The sequence below is a fragment of the Onychomys torridus genome, chromosome 5, assembly GCF_903995425.1.
Source record: "Onychomys torridus chromosome 5, mOncTor1.1, whole genome shotgun sequence".
Taxonomy (NCBI): domain Eukaryota; kingdom Metazoa; phylum Chordata; class Mammalia; order Rodentia; family Cricetidae; genus Onychomys; species Onychomys torridus.
Genome location: NC_050447.1, coordinates 31,340,684 through 31,350,785, shown reverse-complemented (window position 1 = coordinate 31,350,785; position 10,102 = coordinate 31,340,684). Strand labels below are relative to the sequence as shown.

Here is a 10,102-nt window from a genome sequence, read left to right as displayed (position 1 = left end):
GGCTGCACTGTCTGTGCTGACCTTACCACTTATAGTTCCTTCCCCTCAGCTCCTTCAAGTCTGTCCTAGAAGGAAGTGGACTCCAGTATCCTAGAATGGGGCCCTGGAAACAGGTGCTATGTGTCTAGGGGAAGCTCTCTCTCCCCAGACCTTGTCTTATTCAACCATCAACAAAGGGGTCTGCCTAAAACAATCTGGGGGCCCTTGGAATAAGATGCCAGGCAGGAGAAAGGCAGTGAACAAAGAGGTGGGGGAGGGTAGTGGAGGCAGAAGACCCGCCAGGATCTGGTCCTGACTCAGGGGGGTGTAGTGTGACCCTCTGCCTCCGCCTTACAGGCATACTATGTGAGTCATTTCCTTCTTTGCCTGGGGAAGAACTGCCAGGCACGGGGGTTTTCTGTTCCCCTCAAGTAAGAAGTAACTAGGAAATGGAAAAGTAACATAGTGGGAAGTGAAACAGAGAAGGAAGGGAAGAATTCTCAGGCCTGGGGTAAGCAGAGGATGAGAGCCTAAACTCTGCACTGCTGAGGGTGAGCACCTTGGGGATGCTGGATTCTACTAGTCCATGGAGCACAGCCTCGGAGATGGGAAGACCTGCCCTGGGACCAACAGAAAGATAAGACAGTGGGAATCCCATTGGGAGACGCAGCTGTGAGGAGGAAGTGGCCATGAGAGACTGGGAGGCCATGGGTAGCCTTTCAGAGATGCTTTTATTGCATTTTGTGGCACTGGGGGTGCAACCAGAGGCCTCATGTATGCTAAGCAAGTGCACTATCACTGAGCCACACTTCCAGCCCTTGCAGAAAATTATATAAGACCATGCCTGAGTGTCAGTTCTAAGAAGGCCCAGGGAAGAGGAGGATTTCAGGACACAGCATCAGCAGGAGTGAAGCACCAATTTAGAAGAGCAGTTACCATGTCTGAGGAGCCAGTGATGTCCCCTGGGTCAGACAGAAATGAGCAGCAAGGGCCAAGGCACTGGAGAGGGGCTACATCAGTGTGGTAGGTGAATGATATCCTCCAAATATCCATGTCCTTCCTACACACTGGAACCTAAAAGGTCACCTTACACAGCTAAAGGGACTTAAATGGAGGATCTTGCTTGAGGCTTGAGATGGGGAGTTGATCCTGGACTACCCATGATAATCCTAGGGTTTTTTGAAAATAGAGGCAGAAGGGTCAGATTCAAAAGTGAGATGTAGTTAGGCCTGGTGGGACAGGCCTGTTTTCCCAGCTACTTAGGTGGCTGTGGCAGGAGGGTTTCAGGTCTTCTTTGGCTACAGAGTGAGTTCAAGGCCAGCCTGGGCAACCCAGGGAGACCCTGTGTCATAAATAAGGATGTAGCTCAGTTGGTGGACTGCTTGCCCATTATGCACAGAGCCTGGGCTTTATCTCCAGCACCATGCAAATGAGCAGCATTTGGAAGGTTCAGGAGTTCAAAGGTCACCCTCAGCCACATAGGAAGCTGGAGGCCAGCCCAGGACAAATGAAACCTTGCCTCAAAAATAAACTCAAATAAAATAAAATGTAAAGAGAGGGCTCAGGATGCAGTTATACAGTAGGGCACTTGGCTCACATATGGGAAGGTCTGGAGTCCAGCACCACAAAAAGATGTCGTGAGACTCATCTGAGGTGCTGAGAGACTATTAGCTAAGTGACACAATGGCCCTGGGAGCTGGAAGAGGTCTGGGCATGAGTTACTTCTGAGGCTGGAGAGGGGTCACAACTCTGACTTCAGCCCTCTGCGATCCATTTCAGACTCCTGGCTTTCAGAACTGTAAAGCGATACATAAATAAACACATGCGGCTTTAAGCCCTCAGATTTGTGGTAGCCTGTCACCATCATCGGAGGATTATGGCCCGCTTATTGTTCTTGTTCCTGAACAGACAATCCTTAAGTGGCACCTGCCTATAATCCCAGGACTTAGGAGGCTGAGGTAGGGTGACTGCTGGAAACTTGAGGCCAGTCTGAACTACACAGCAAGATCTGGTCTCAAAAGAGCAATAACAACGATACTCCACCCAATCATTTTCTGAGAGTTTGTGTAGATCATTTTTGTCTCCCATATCCCCTCCTCGCCCTCACCAACCTCTGCTCTGAACCCCAGAGTTTCCCCTGGCACTCCTAGCCTTGGCTTTGGCCTCCGGCTGTGTTTGGCCACAAGGTATCCAGTAAGCACTATGGTTATGGGAGGAGAGAAATAGGCCCCTTCTCCATCCCTCTGGTCTCTCTTTCCCTTTGTGGTTGCATCCTCCACATCAGCTCCTAGTGGGTAGCATCTGTGGGATTTAGGCTCTGGGCTCTGGGCTTCAAGAGTGTCTTCCCTTTTGCCCCTTCAGCCCTGGAGACAATAGCTTCCCTCCATTGATAGTCTCTGGGTGCTTCCTCAAGGTCCCTGTGGCCTCCTGATACCCTATAACCCTGGCTGGCAGTCCCTTCGTAGAGCCTACACTGGACATTGATTTGGATATTAAGTTACCTGCAGGGACTTCGCAGGACACAATGAGCAAACACAGTTTCTTATTGGGGCCTGTTGGGATGAGTGAAGGGTTCTGAGGGCTGACAACAGTCATCAGTTATAAGAGGACATTTTTATACTGGACTTCAATGAAGCAGAGTTCATTGGCTCATAGGGGACACTAGCCTGTTGGTGGGCTTTGGCTGGCCATGCAGAGTTCTCAGTTGACTGTGTCCAACAGAGACCTTGCTGTGAGCCCTTAAAAGAAAGCCTCTGGCCCACAAGGTCACCTGTAAGTTCCCCACCTCTAGTGGGAATGGTCTTTGTTCTCACAACATCCCTTACATCAGGGGACAGGGAGATCTGCTCACTCAGCTCTCTTGTCAGTCAGTTGTGGATGAGGAGGCAGAACCATGGAGTGTGGGCCCTTGGTAGGTGGGATCATATAAGGCTGTCTCCTCTCCAAAGCTGGGGTCTGGGGTGTGGCATGGGCTGGCCTCCTTGAGCATGTTATCTGATTTAAACCTTGCCACAACCCTTCAAGGCAGCTACCAATTGTCCCTTTTTTCAAATGAGGAAGGGAAGGCTCCCTGGAAGGCTCAGGCTGAAATAGCCCTTCTAGCATCACCTCTGGCTCCAGCAACACTTACCATAATAACAGTCTCCAGCGCTTGGCTTTCAGCGCTATCTCTTCATTTAAGTTTTACACTCTTCCCAGCACATCAAGGATACAGAAATTCTCGTTCCCATTCCACAGACAAGGAATCAAAGTCTAGAGATTGCCCATGGCACAATCTGCCTTCTTTTAAATTTTGACCTTCTGCAGATGGCCTCAGAGGGGGATTTTCTCAGGGGACTTTCTAACCCAGTAGCCATACTTACTTGAGTCTATTGCCTTTAGAGTTGGCAATTTAGCACAGGGGAAGGGTTTTGTAGGATAGCCATTGTCCCCTCCTCCTGTCCAGGAGCTAGGATGGCTATAGTCTCACTGGAAATAAAATCTCCTAAGTATTTGACACTGTCCTGGTGACACTCTCTATATCTCCCTGACTTTTTACCAGCTTCAGAAATGCTTAGACTGTCTCTGGGTGGGAACACAGCACCGATGACATTTGGAAGGGTTGAGGACTGGGAATTTCTGTGCTGAGCATCTCAGTTGGACAGCTGGAAACTTGTGTGAACATAGTGGTCAGGGGATAGGAAGTGCCTAGTGGCTCAGCTGTGGGTGTGGGACCTTCAGGAGTTGCCCATATTCCTTGCCATCCTCTGCCATTCCTTGCCATAATACCCCAATTCTGAGACCATGTTCAGGATAAATTCCAAAAAGATGACAGTGCCTGCCTTGCCTTCCATCAGGCTAAGAATGCCAAGAAGATCCCAGATTCAAAGACAAAGAATATGCCAAAGTGGAGCATAGCCCAGGACAGGGGACACGAGTCTCTGAGAGCCTGAGTATGGCTGAACTCAACTCTGCCCTGATAAGTAAGGATCTTGGGGCTCTTGGAGTCTGTGTCTAGAATGTCCATGGTTCAAGGTGCCAGAGACAAGACACCCAGGCCAGAGTCTGGGGACTGAGAGGTGGCTCTGAAGGCCAACCCGACTGGGCATCTGAGTAGGATGGGTCAGGGCCCTGTGGCTCCGTCTGCTGTTCTCTGGGTTCCCTTTCAGACTCCAAACATAGTCCTAGCTATGAGACCTTAATGCTAGGACCTCCCATTCCCACCAGCTTGCTGTTCCTTCCTATCTAGGTCATACAACGTCACTTCCTCAGGAAGCTCAGAGAGCACAAGATTACACCATCACTCTCACGCTAGCACATACCTTACGTAGGCCTTTGTGTCTGCGGACCCACAGGAAGGTGGGCACGAACCACGCCGTACACAAAAATGAGATGTGTGCAGGGAGGAAAGGATTTAAGAAGCTGTAAGAGGGTGTGTGAGGAGGGACAGAACTGGCTTGCAGCCTGAGTCTCAGAAGGAAGCCCTTTTTTCTCATTCACCCACCGTGAGGGATCAGGCAAGGTCCCCCTTCCCCCTTGTCTCTACAGCCCATCTGTCCCTAGGACTTGGCCTCAAAGGGGATGTGAGCTGGGCTCAACCTTGAATTGTACAGAGTACAGGCAGAAGGAAGGCTTTAGACACAGCTGAAGAGGGGCTGTGGAGGAGCTGTGGAGGAGCTGTGGAGGAGCTGGAGTGTCTCTGGGACTCCCTGGGACTAGGTTCTGGCTTTGTAGCTGAACAGATGTAGGAAATTTGGCTCCAGCTAGAGCCCCTCAGCGGGGCATAAGGCCAGTGTCTTGGGTTTGTTCTCCCCTGCCACAGGCATCTGATGGGGCCTCGCTTAAGCCTGAGTAGATTCTAGCTGCCAGGTTCTGGCTTTGGATAGGCTGTTCACTATCCTGGAGGGCTCTGGGGGTTAGGAAAACTAACTAACTAACTAACTAACTAACTAACTAACTAACTAACTATCCTTTCTCTCTTCTCTCTCTCTCTCTGTCTGTCTCTCTCTGTCTCTACCCCCAGAACCTCATATCCTTCAAGGAGCCTGTTTAAGTCCCCAATGACCCTGGATATAGGCATGTTCCCACAGCAATTCTACAAAGGTGACTCCTGAACAAGGCCTCTCCTCTACCTGGCCTATGGCCTTTAGTGAGGACAAGGGCTGGATCTGGCAGCTAAGTGGAGCCCTAGGGAGGGCCTTTGAGGACGGAATGCTCAGCCCTACCCCAGCCTCCTGCGGACTGTGGACTCCAGCCTGGAGGCCTGGGTCAGGGATGAGGGGCAGGGCGGTGGGCGGAGATGGCTCGGAACATGTAGGGGGTGTGCCTGCGTGTTCAGTGGCTTTGGAGCCTGAGCGCTGTGTGTGGCCCTGGGCAGCTCTTGCCTGCCTACCCCCCCCCCCCACTTTGAGCCTCAGCTAGGACAGGAATAGGATCTAAAGGTACATGCACCACCACCACTACCACCCTTCTCCAGTGATCGCAACTGGGTTTTGTCAGTGTGGGCATTGGGAGGATGGGAGAGTGAAGCCCATCAGCTATGAGCTGGCCCCGTGGGGCTCTGTCCTCCTTTGTAGCTCAATTGAGCCCTGAGACCTGTTTTTAGGGGTCCCAGACCTGCTGCTGCCCTGGGGTTGTTTCCTGGCTTGGCTCCCTTCTGTGTCTCCCGGGCTAAGCTCTTCTTGCAGCTCCAGAGCTAACTAGCTGAGCATGTCCCCTGCCAGCCCTCCAGCTCTTCTATCTTCCACCCTCCTACCCCTCCCAACCACAAGGCATCCTAAAGGTTTCTAGAATGCACAATGCTTGCCCTATACCAAGCATGGTGGGTACCATCCCTAGCTTTGTTCCCTGGGTGAATGCAGCCCAGGTCACCTCCTCCATGAAGACTTCTGATTGCCACCAGCTCCCAGCCCAGCCTCTGCTTCCTAGCCTGAGAGTTCTCTGCCCTGAAACATTCTGGGCCCAAATCTGTACTTCATCCTCTGGAACCTGAGGGTGTGAAATCTGACACCCCCCCATGACTCAGTCTCCCATTCTGAAACTGCTTTCCGTTCTTCTTTCACTCACAGGATTTAAAAACCAACATGCATATTTGCAGACAGCACCAGGGGTGGTCAGAGCAAACACCATCTGTGGTTTAACCAAGAAAAGCTCTTGCTTCTTCCCAAATAGGCCCTCTAACAGCCTTCACATTGCTAGGTCCCATCTAGATTTGATTCTTTAGGACAAGATCATCATCTTTCATACAGGTCCCCAGAGAGGACGCACATACCCCTGAGCAGTGAGCCTCTTAAGGCCTGGCTGCCACACTGGAGCTCATAGGCTGCTGCTACTCATCTCTTCCCATATCCGTGGCAGAAATCATTAGGCAATCACAGTTTTCACGCCTCTGAATATTCAACACAACTTTCAAGATAGAGACTTCCAATAGGGCCAGATCTAGTCTGCAGTTTGAAACTGATCTATGCTGAGTCTATCTCCCTGTCTCCTGTGGACAGGCTCAAGCATCAGGCAGAGGACTCCCACCCTAGGGAGACTTTCAACCTCCTCTGAGTTTGCCGACTCTGAGCTGGGGCTGTGGGGCAATGGTGGGCATCAGAACAAGGTCCGTATGTCTGTCTGTTTGAACCTGCCCTATTATTCCTGGGTTTTGTGGTCTTGGCTCTAGGTTTTGCTGTATCTGGGCTTCAGCTGCTGCATCTCTAGTAAAGGCAACAAAAGCTGAATTCCTGGACAGGGGGACGAGAAGAGGCGAAAGCCCAACACAAGTGGGCAGGTGTCTTGCTTGACTTCCGCCTACCTGTCCTCTCCAGCCTGAGCAGTCTAGACCTTCCCCTGGCTGCCTCACATCTGACCTCATTTCCTGGTCTTGCCTTAGGCTCATCTCCTGTCCCCTGTTCTCCTCAGGAGATGTTACTCACCATTTCTGTCCACCCCTGAGCCCCATTTGTCCCTGCCTGCCTGTGTATCAGCCAGGTGTGTGTGTGTGTGTGTGTGTGTGTGTGTGTGTGTGTGTGTGTGTGTTGTCCCTGAGTGGATTTAGGATTTAAAGACCATCCTCTGCCACAGAGCCATGGGGAACTGAGGCTGAGTTTGTGGGAGCTGTGGTAGTCTTCCCAGAATTCCAAGTTCCTACTCTTCCTTCAAGAAGCTCTCTGAAATTTCTCCTCTCAGTGCCAGCTTAGACTAGAGTCATGATGGGCTTTTTGTATTTCTCCAATAGCAGTAGAACCAGTCTGTAAGGGCAGTCCCCAGAGCCTCTAGGATCCTGGCTTGTCCTTATACAGGCTCCTGTGGTCTAAGTCAGCTGATGGTCTCTTTTCTAAACTCCAATATGGAGTATGGCTATGGGGTCAGAAGACCTGGTCTCACTCCTATCCCCATCCACTTTATACTACTGTGTGACCTCAGAATGTCTGCTTAGCCTCTCTGGACCACAGAGGTCCCATCAGCCACATGGGAATTATTCATGTCAACTGAGGGGTGCTGGAGAGGTGATAAAAGCAACTGGAAGTTGTCCACTCGGCCAGGGGCTTGAGTTTTTGTGGGGACGATGGCTCGTGTCTGCCATCTCTGAGGTAGCTGTGCGTCTGTGAGTCATCTAACTCTGAGAGAAAATAAGTGTGGCCCTTCTGGCTTCCTGCCCCATGTCCGGCCCTTGTTTGGCTGCACAATGGCTGGGCTGAGGCTCCAGGCTGGATAGCTTAACCCCTTCAAGGTATGGGAACTTCTCCCAGCTCCTAGCTCTGAAAGTTAGAAATGGCAGGGCTCCCCTGAGGCTCAGTTGCTCCTGGGCCCCTTGGGGGTCGCTTGGTACTTTCCAGTCCATAGATGGCTGGGCTCAGGCCAGAGATGCACGAGAGTTTTGTGACTCCCTTGCCCACCTGAGGACAGCTAATTGTTCTGGGCTGTCACAAACCTTCCTATTACTCAGCCTCCTTCACGCCCTGCTCTGAAGAACCTAGCCTCCCACCAGCCTCCCAGATCCTCCAAGCTTTCCATGTGTCCCCATCCCTGTTCTTAGAGCCTTGTCTGTCTATCTCATTCCTCCAGGGGTAGGTAGCAAGCGCAGATGCCCGAAGGAGCTTGCAGCTTGGGCAGTTAAATATATGGCCTCTCACTTCAGCTATTCCTTTCATGAGCTAGGTACCACCCCCTGACAGTAGGTGAGGAGGGGGCTTGTCCTGTGCTTTGGGGTTCCAAATCTTTATTGTGTTCACAGCCTCCTACTGCTCTGGGGCAGTGGGTAAATCCATCCATGATTCCCTGGCTATTTGCCTCTGCTAGGAGCCGTTTCAAGGATGTAAACCATGTGTAAGGTCTGTGAAGATGTTTCCCCCACTTTATGTTCTAGAAGCCACCTAAAATGAAGGTTTGAAGACCTTAGGTAACCATCTCAAGGCCACACGGAAGTGAGTAGGCTAAGATCGGTGCTGAGGGTCACCGTCTCTAAGCTGGGCTTTTGGCTCAGAGGTCCTTGTCTCCAGGGCTTTCCAGAGACTCTGCTGAGCTGCACAGCCACAGGAGTTCCTGAGCTCTCGGCCCCTGAGTATCTGGTACTGGGGAGAAATGGCAGGCTGCCTTCCTGCTTGTAGCCACCAAAGCACAAATTGGCCCTTGAGTCTGGGGAAGATGAGGGAAGAGATTTCACAAACAGGGCCCCAAGTGTCCAAAGCTGAGCCTCAGAATGCCCATCCTGAAAGTGGGAAACATCCCGGGCGGTGGTGGCACACTCCTTTAATCCCAGCACTCTGAAGGCAGAGGCAGGTGGATCTCTGAGTTCAAGGCCAGCCTGGGCTACAGCGTGAGTTCCAGGACAGGCTCCAAAGCTACACAGAGAAACACTTCCATGAAAAACCACCCACCCACCCACCCACCCACCCCAAAAAAGAAGGAAAGAAAAGAAAGTAGGAGACACTGACAGAGGGAATGAGTACCCCTTTCAGCCCTCCAAATCCCACCCTAGTCCCTTGAGGAGTTGTGGGTAGGGATGATGGAGGGTAAGTCAGACCTTGCTAAATCTTCCCCTTTAGCTCCGATCTTTGGGCAGAAGACAGAGCTACTCCTGGTAGACAGAGAAGCACAGAGCTATTGTTTGCCCATTCCACACAGAGCAGATCCCAGTCAAATCCAAGGCCCACGCCAGTCTTCTGCCCTAGCGTGCTAGGTGACCCTAAGAATCCTGTCCTCTTTGAACCTATTATCCATAGAAACTTCAGGTCACTGGAGTCTCATGAGTGAGACAGCCTACTAATAAGACTTCCAAGTCTTTCTCCCACATCGGCTCTGAGATGCATGTGTGTCCTTATACATTCCTTAGCCTACTCTAGCCCCAGAGGAGACTCAGGCCCTGGAGAGGCTGTTGTCCCCTAGGAGTCCTACAGTGCCCATCCTCCATAGGAACAAACCAGGACCCTCCTCGTTCGGGCTCAGTGGGACAGGAGAAGAGGTAGGTTTGGGAGTCTCACTTACCGCGTCTGTGAGCTGAAGACTCTCCTCTCCTCAGACTGTCCGGGGCTGAGCTTTGTGTAGAGCTCCGCTGACTGCCTCAGGAGGGGAGAGGGGAGCCACACCCAGCCTGGGAGGGAGGCAGGTTTTCCAACTGGCCCTGGCCCACTTCCCCTCGGGATGGTTTCCTGTTATTGTTCCTTTGTGAGCTGTCTGCAGATAGGCAAGCCTGGTGGTGGGCGGCCTCAACCTGGTCAGCCCGGCCCTGTGGAGGCCTGGGACCCACGGGTATTCAACTCATACCTCAATTCCAGGTCTCGCCCCTGGGGCTGAGGCTAGCACCGGCTGTGGGGCCCTGGACTTTTATCAGCACCTTCAACCATACCCTGAAGGCAGGTGTCATATCCCCCACTTAATAGTGCAGAAAGCTGAAGCTTAGTGGGTCTGAGGTACTCACAGCTGGACAGAGTAACCAAGACAGAAATCCAGCCTCAGCCTCTCCACAGAGATGGCTTTCCACAATAACTCCATGGTATGGTGTGATTAAAAAAAAAGGGGCGGGGGAGTGGAGGCCTCAGAGCTGGGGTGGCTTAGAAATGGGTCAGACATCACTTTCAGCACTGGGGTGCCTGTTGGCTTCTTCTGGTCAGGGTGGTGTGGATTTCAGTTCCAAGGCACCAGCCTGAGTCAGTTGGTG

General features: G+C 51.9%; 1 protein-coding gene across 1 annotated transcript in view; it reads right to left on the bottom strand.

The window, feature by feature from the left end:
- Positions 1–9,490, bottom strand: part of Cdh5 (cadherin 5) — a 40,269-nt gene extending 30,779 nt beyond the window's left edge. Inside the window, exon 1 of the mRNA XM_036187768.1 lies at positions 9,430–9,490. The gene's annotated coding sequence lies outside the window, so the exon portion shown is untranslated. The remainder of the gene's footprint in view (positions 1–9,429) is intronic.
- Between the last annotated feature and the right edge of the window lie 612 nt (positions 9,491–10,102).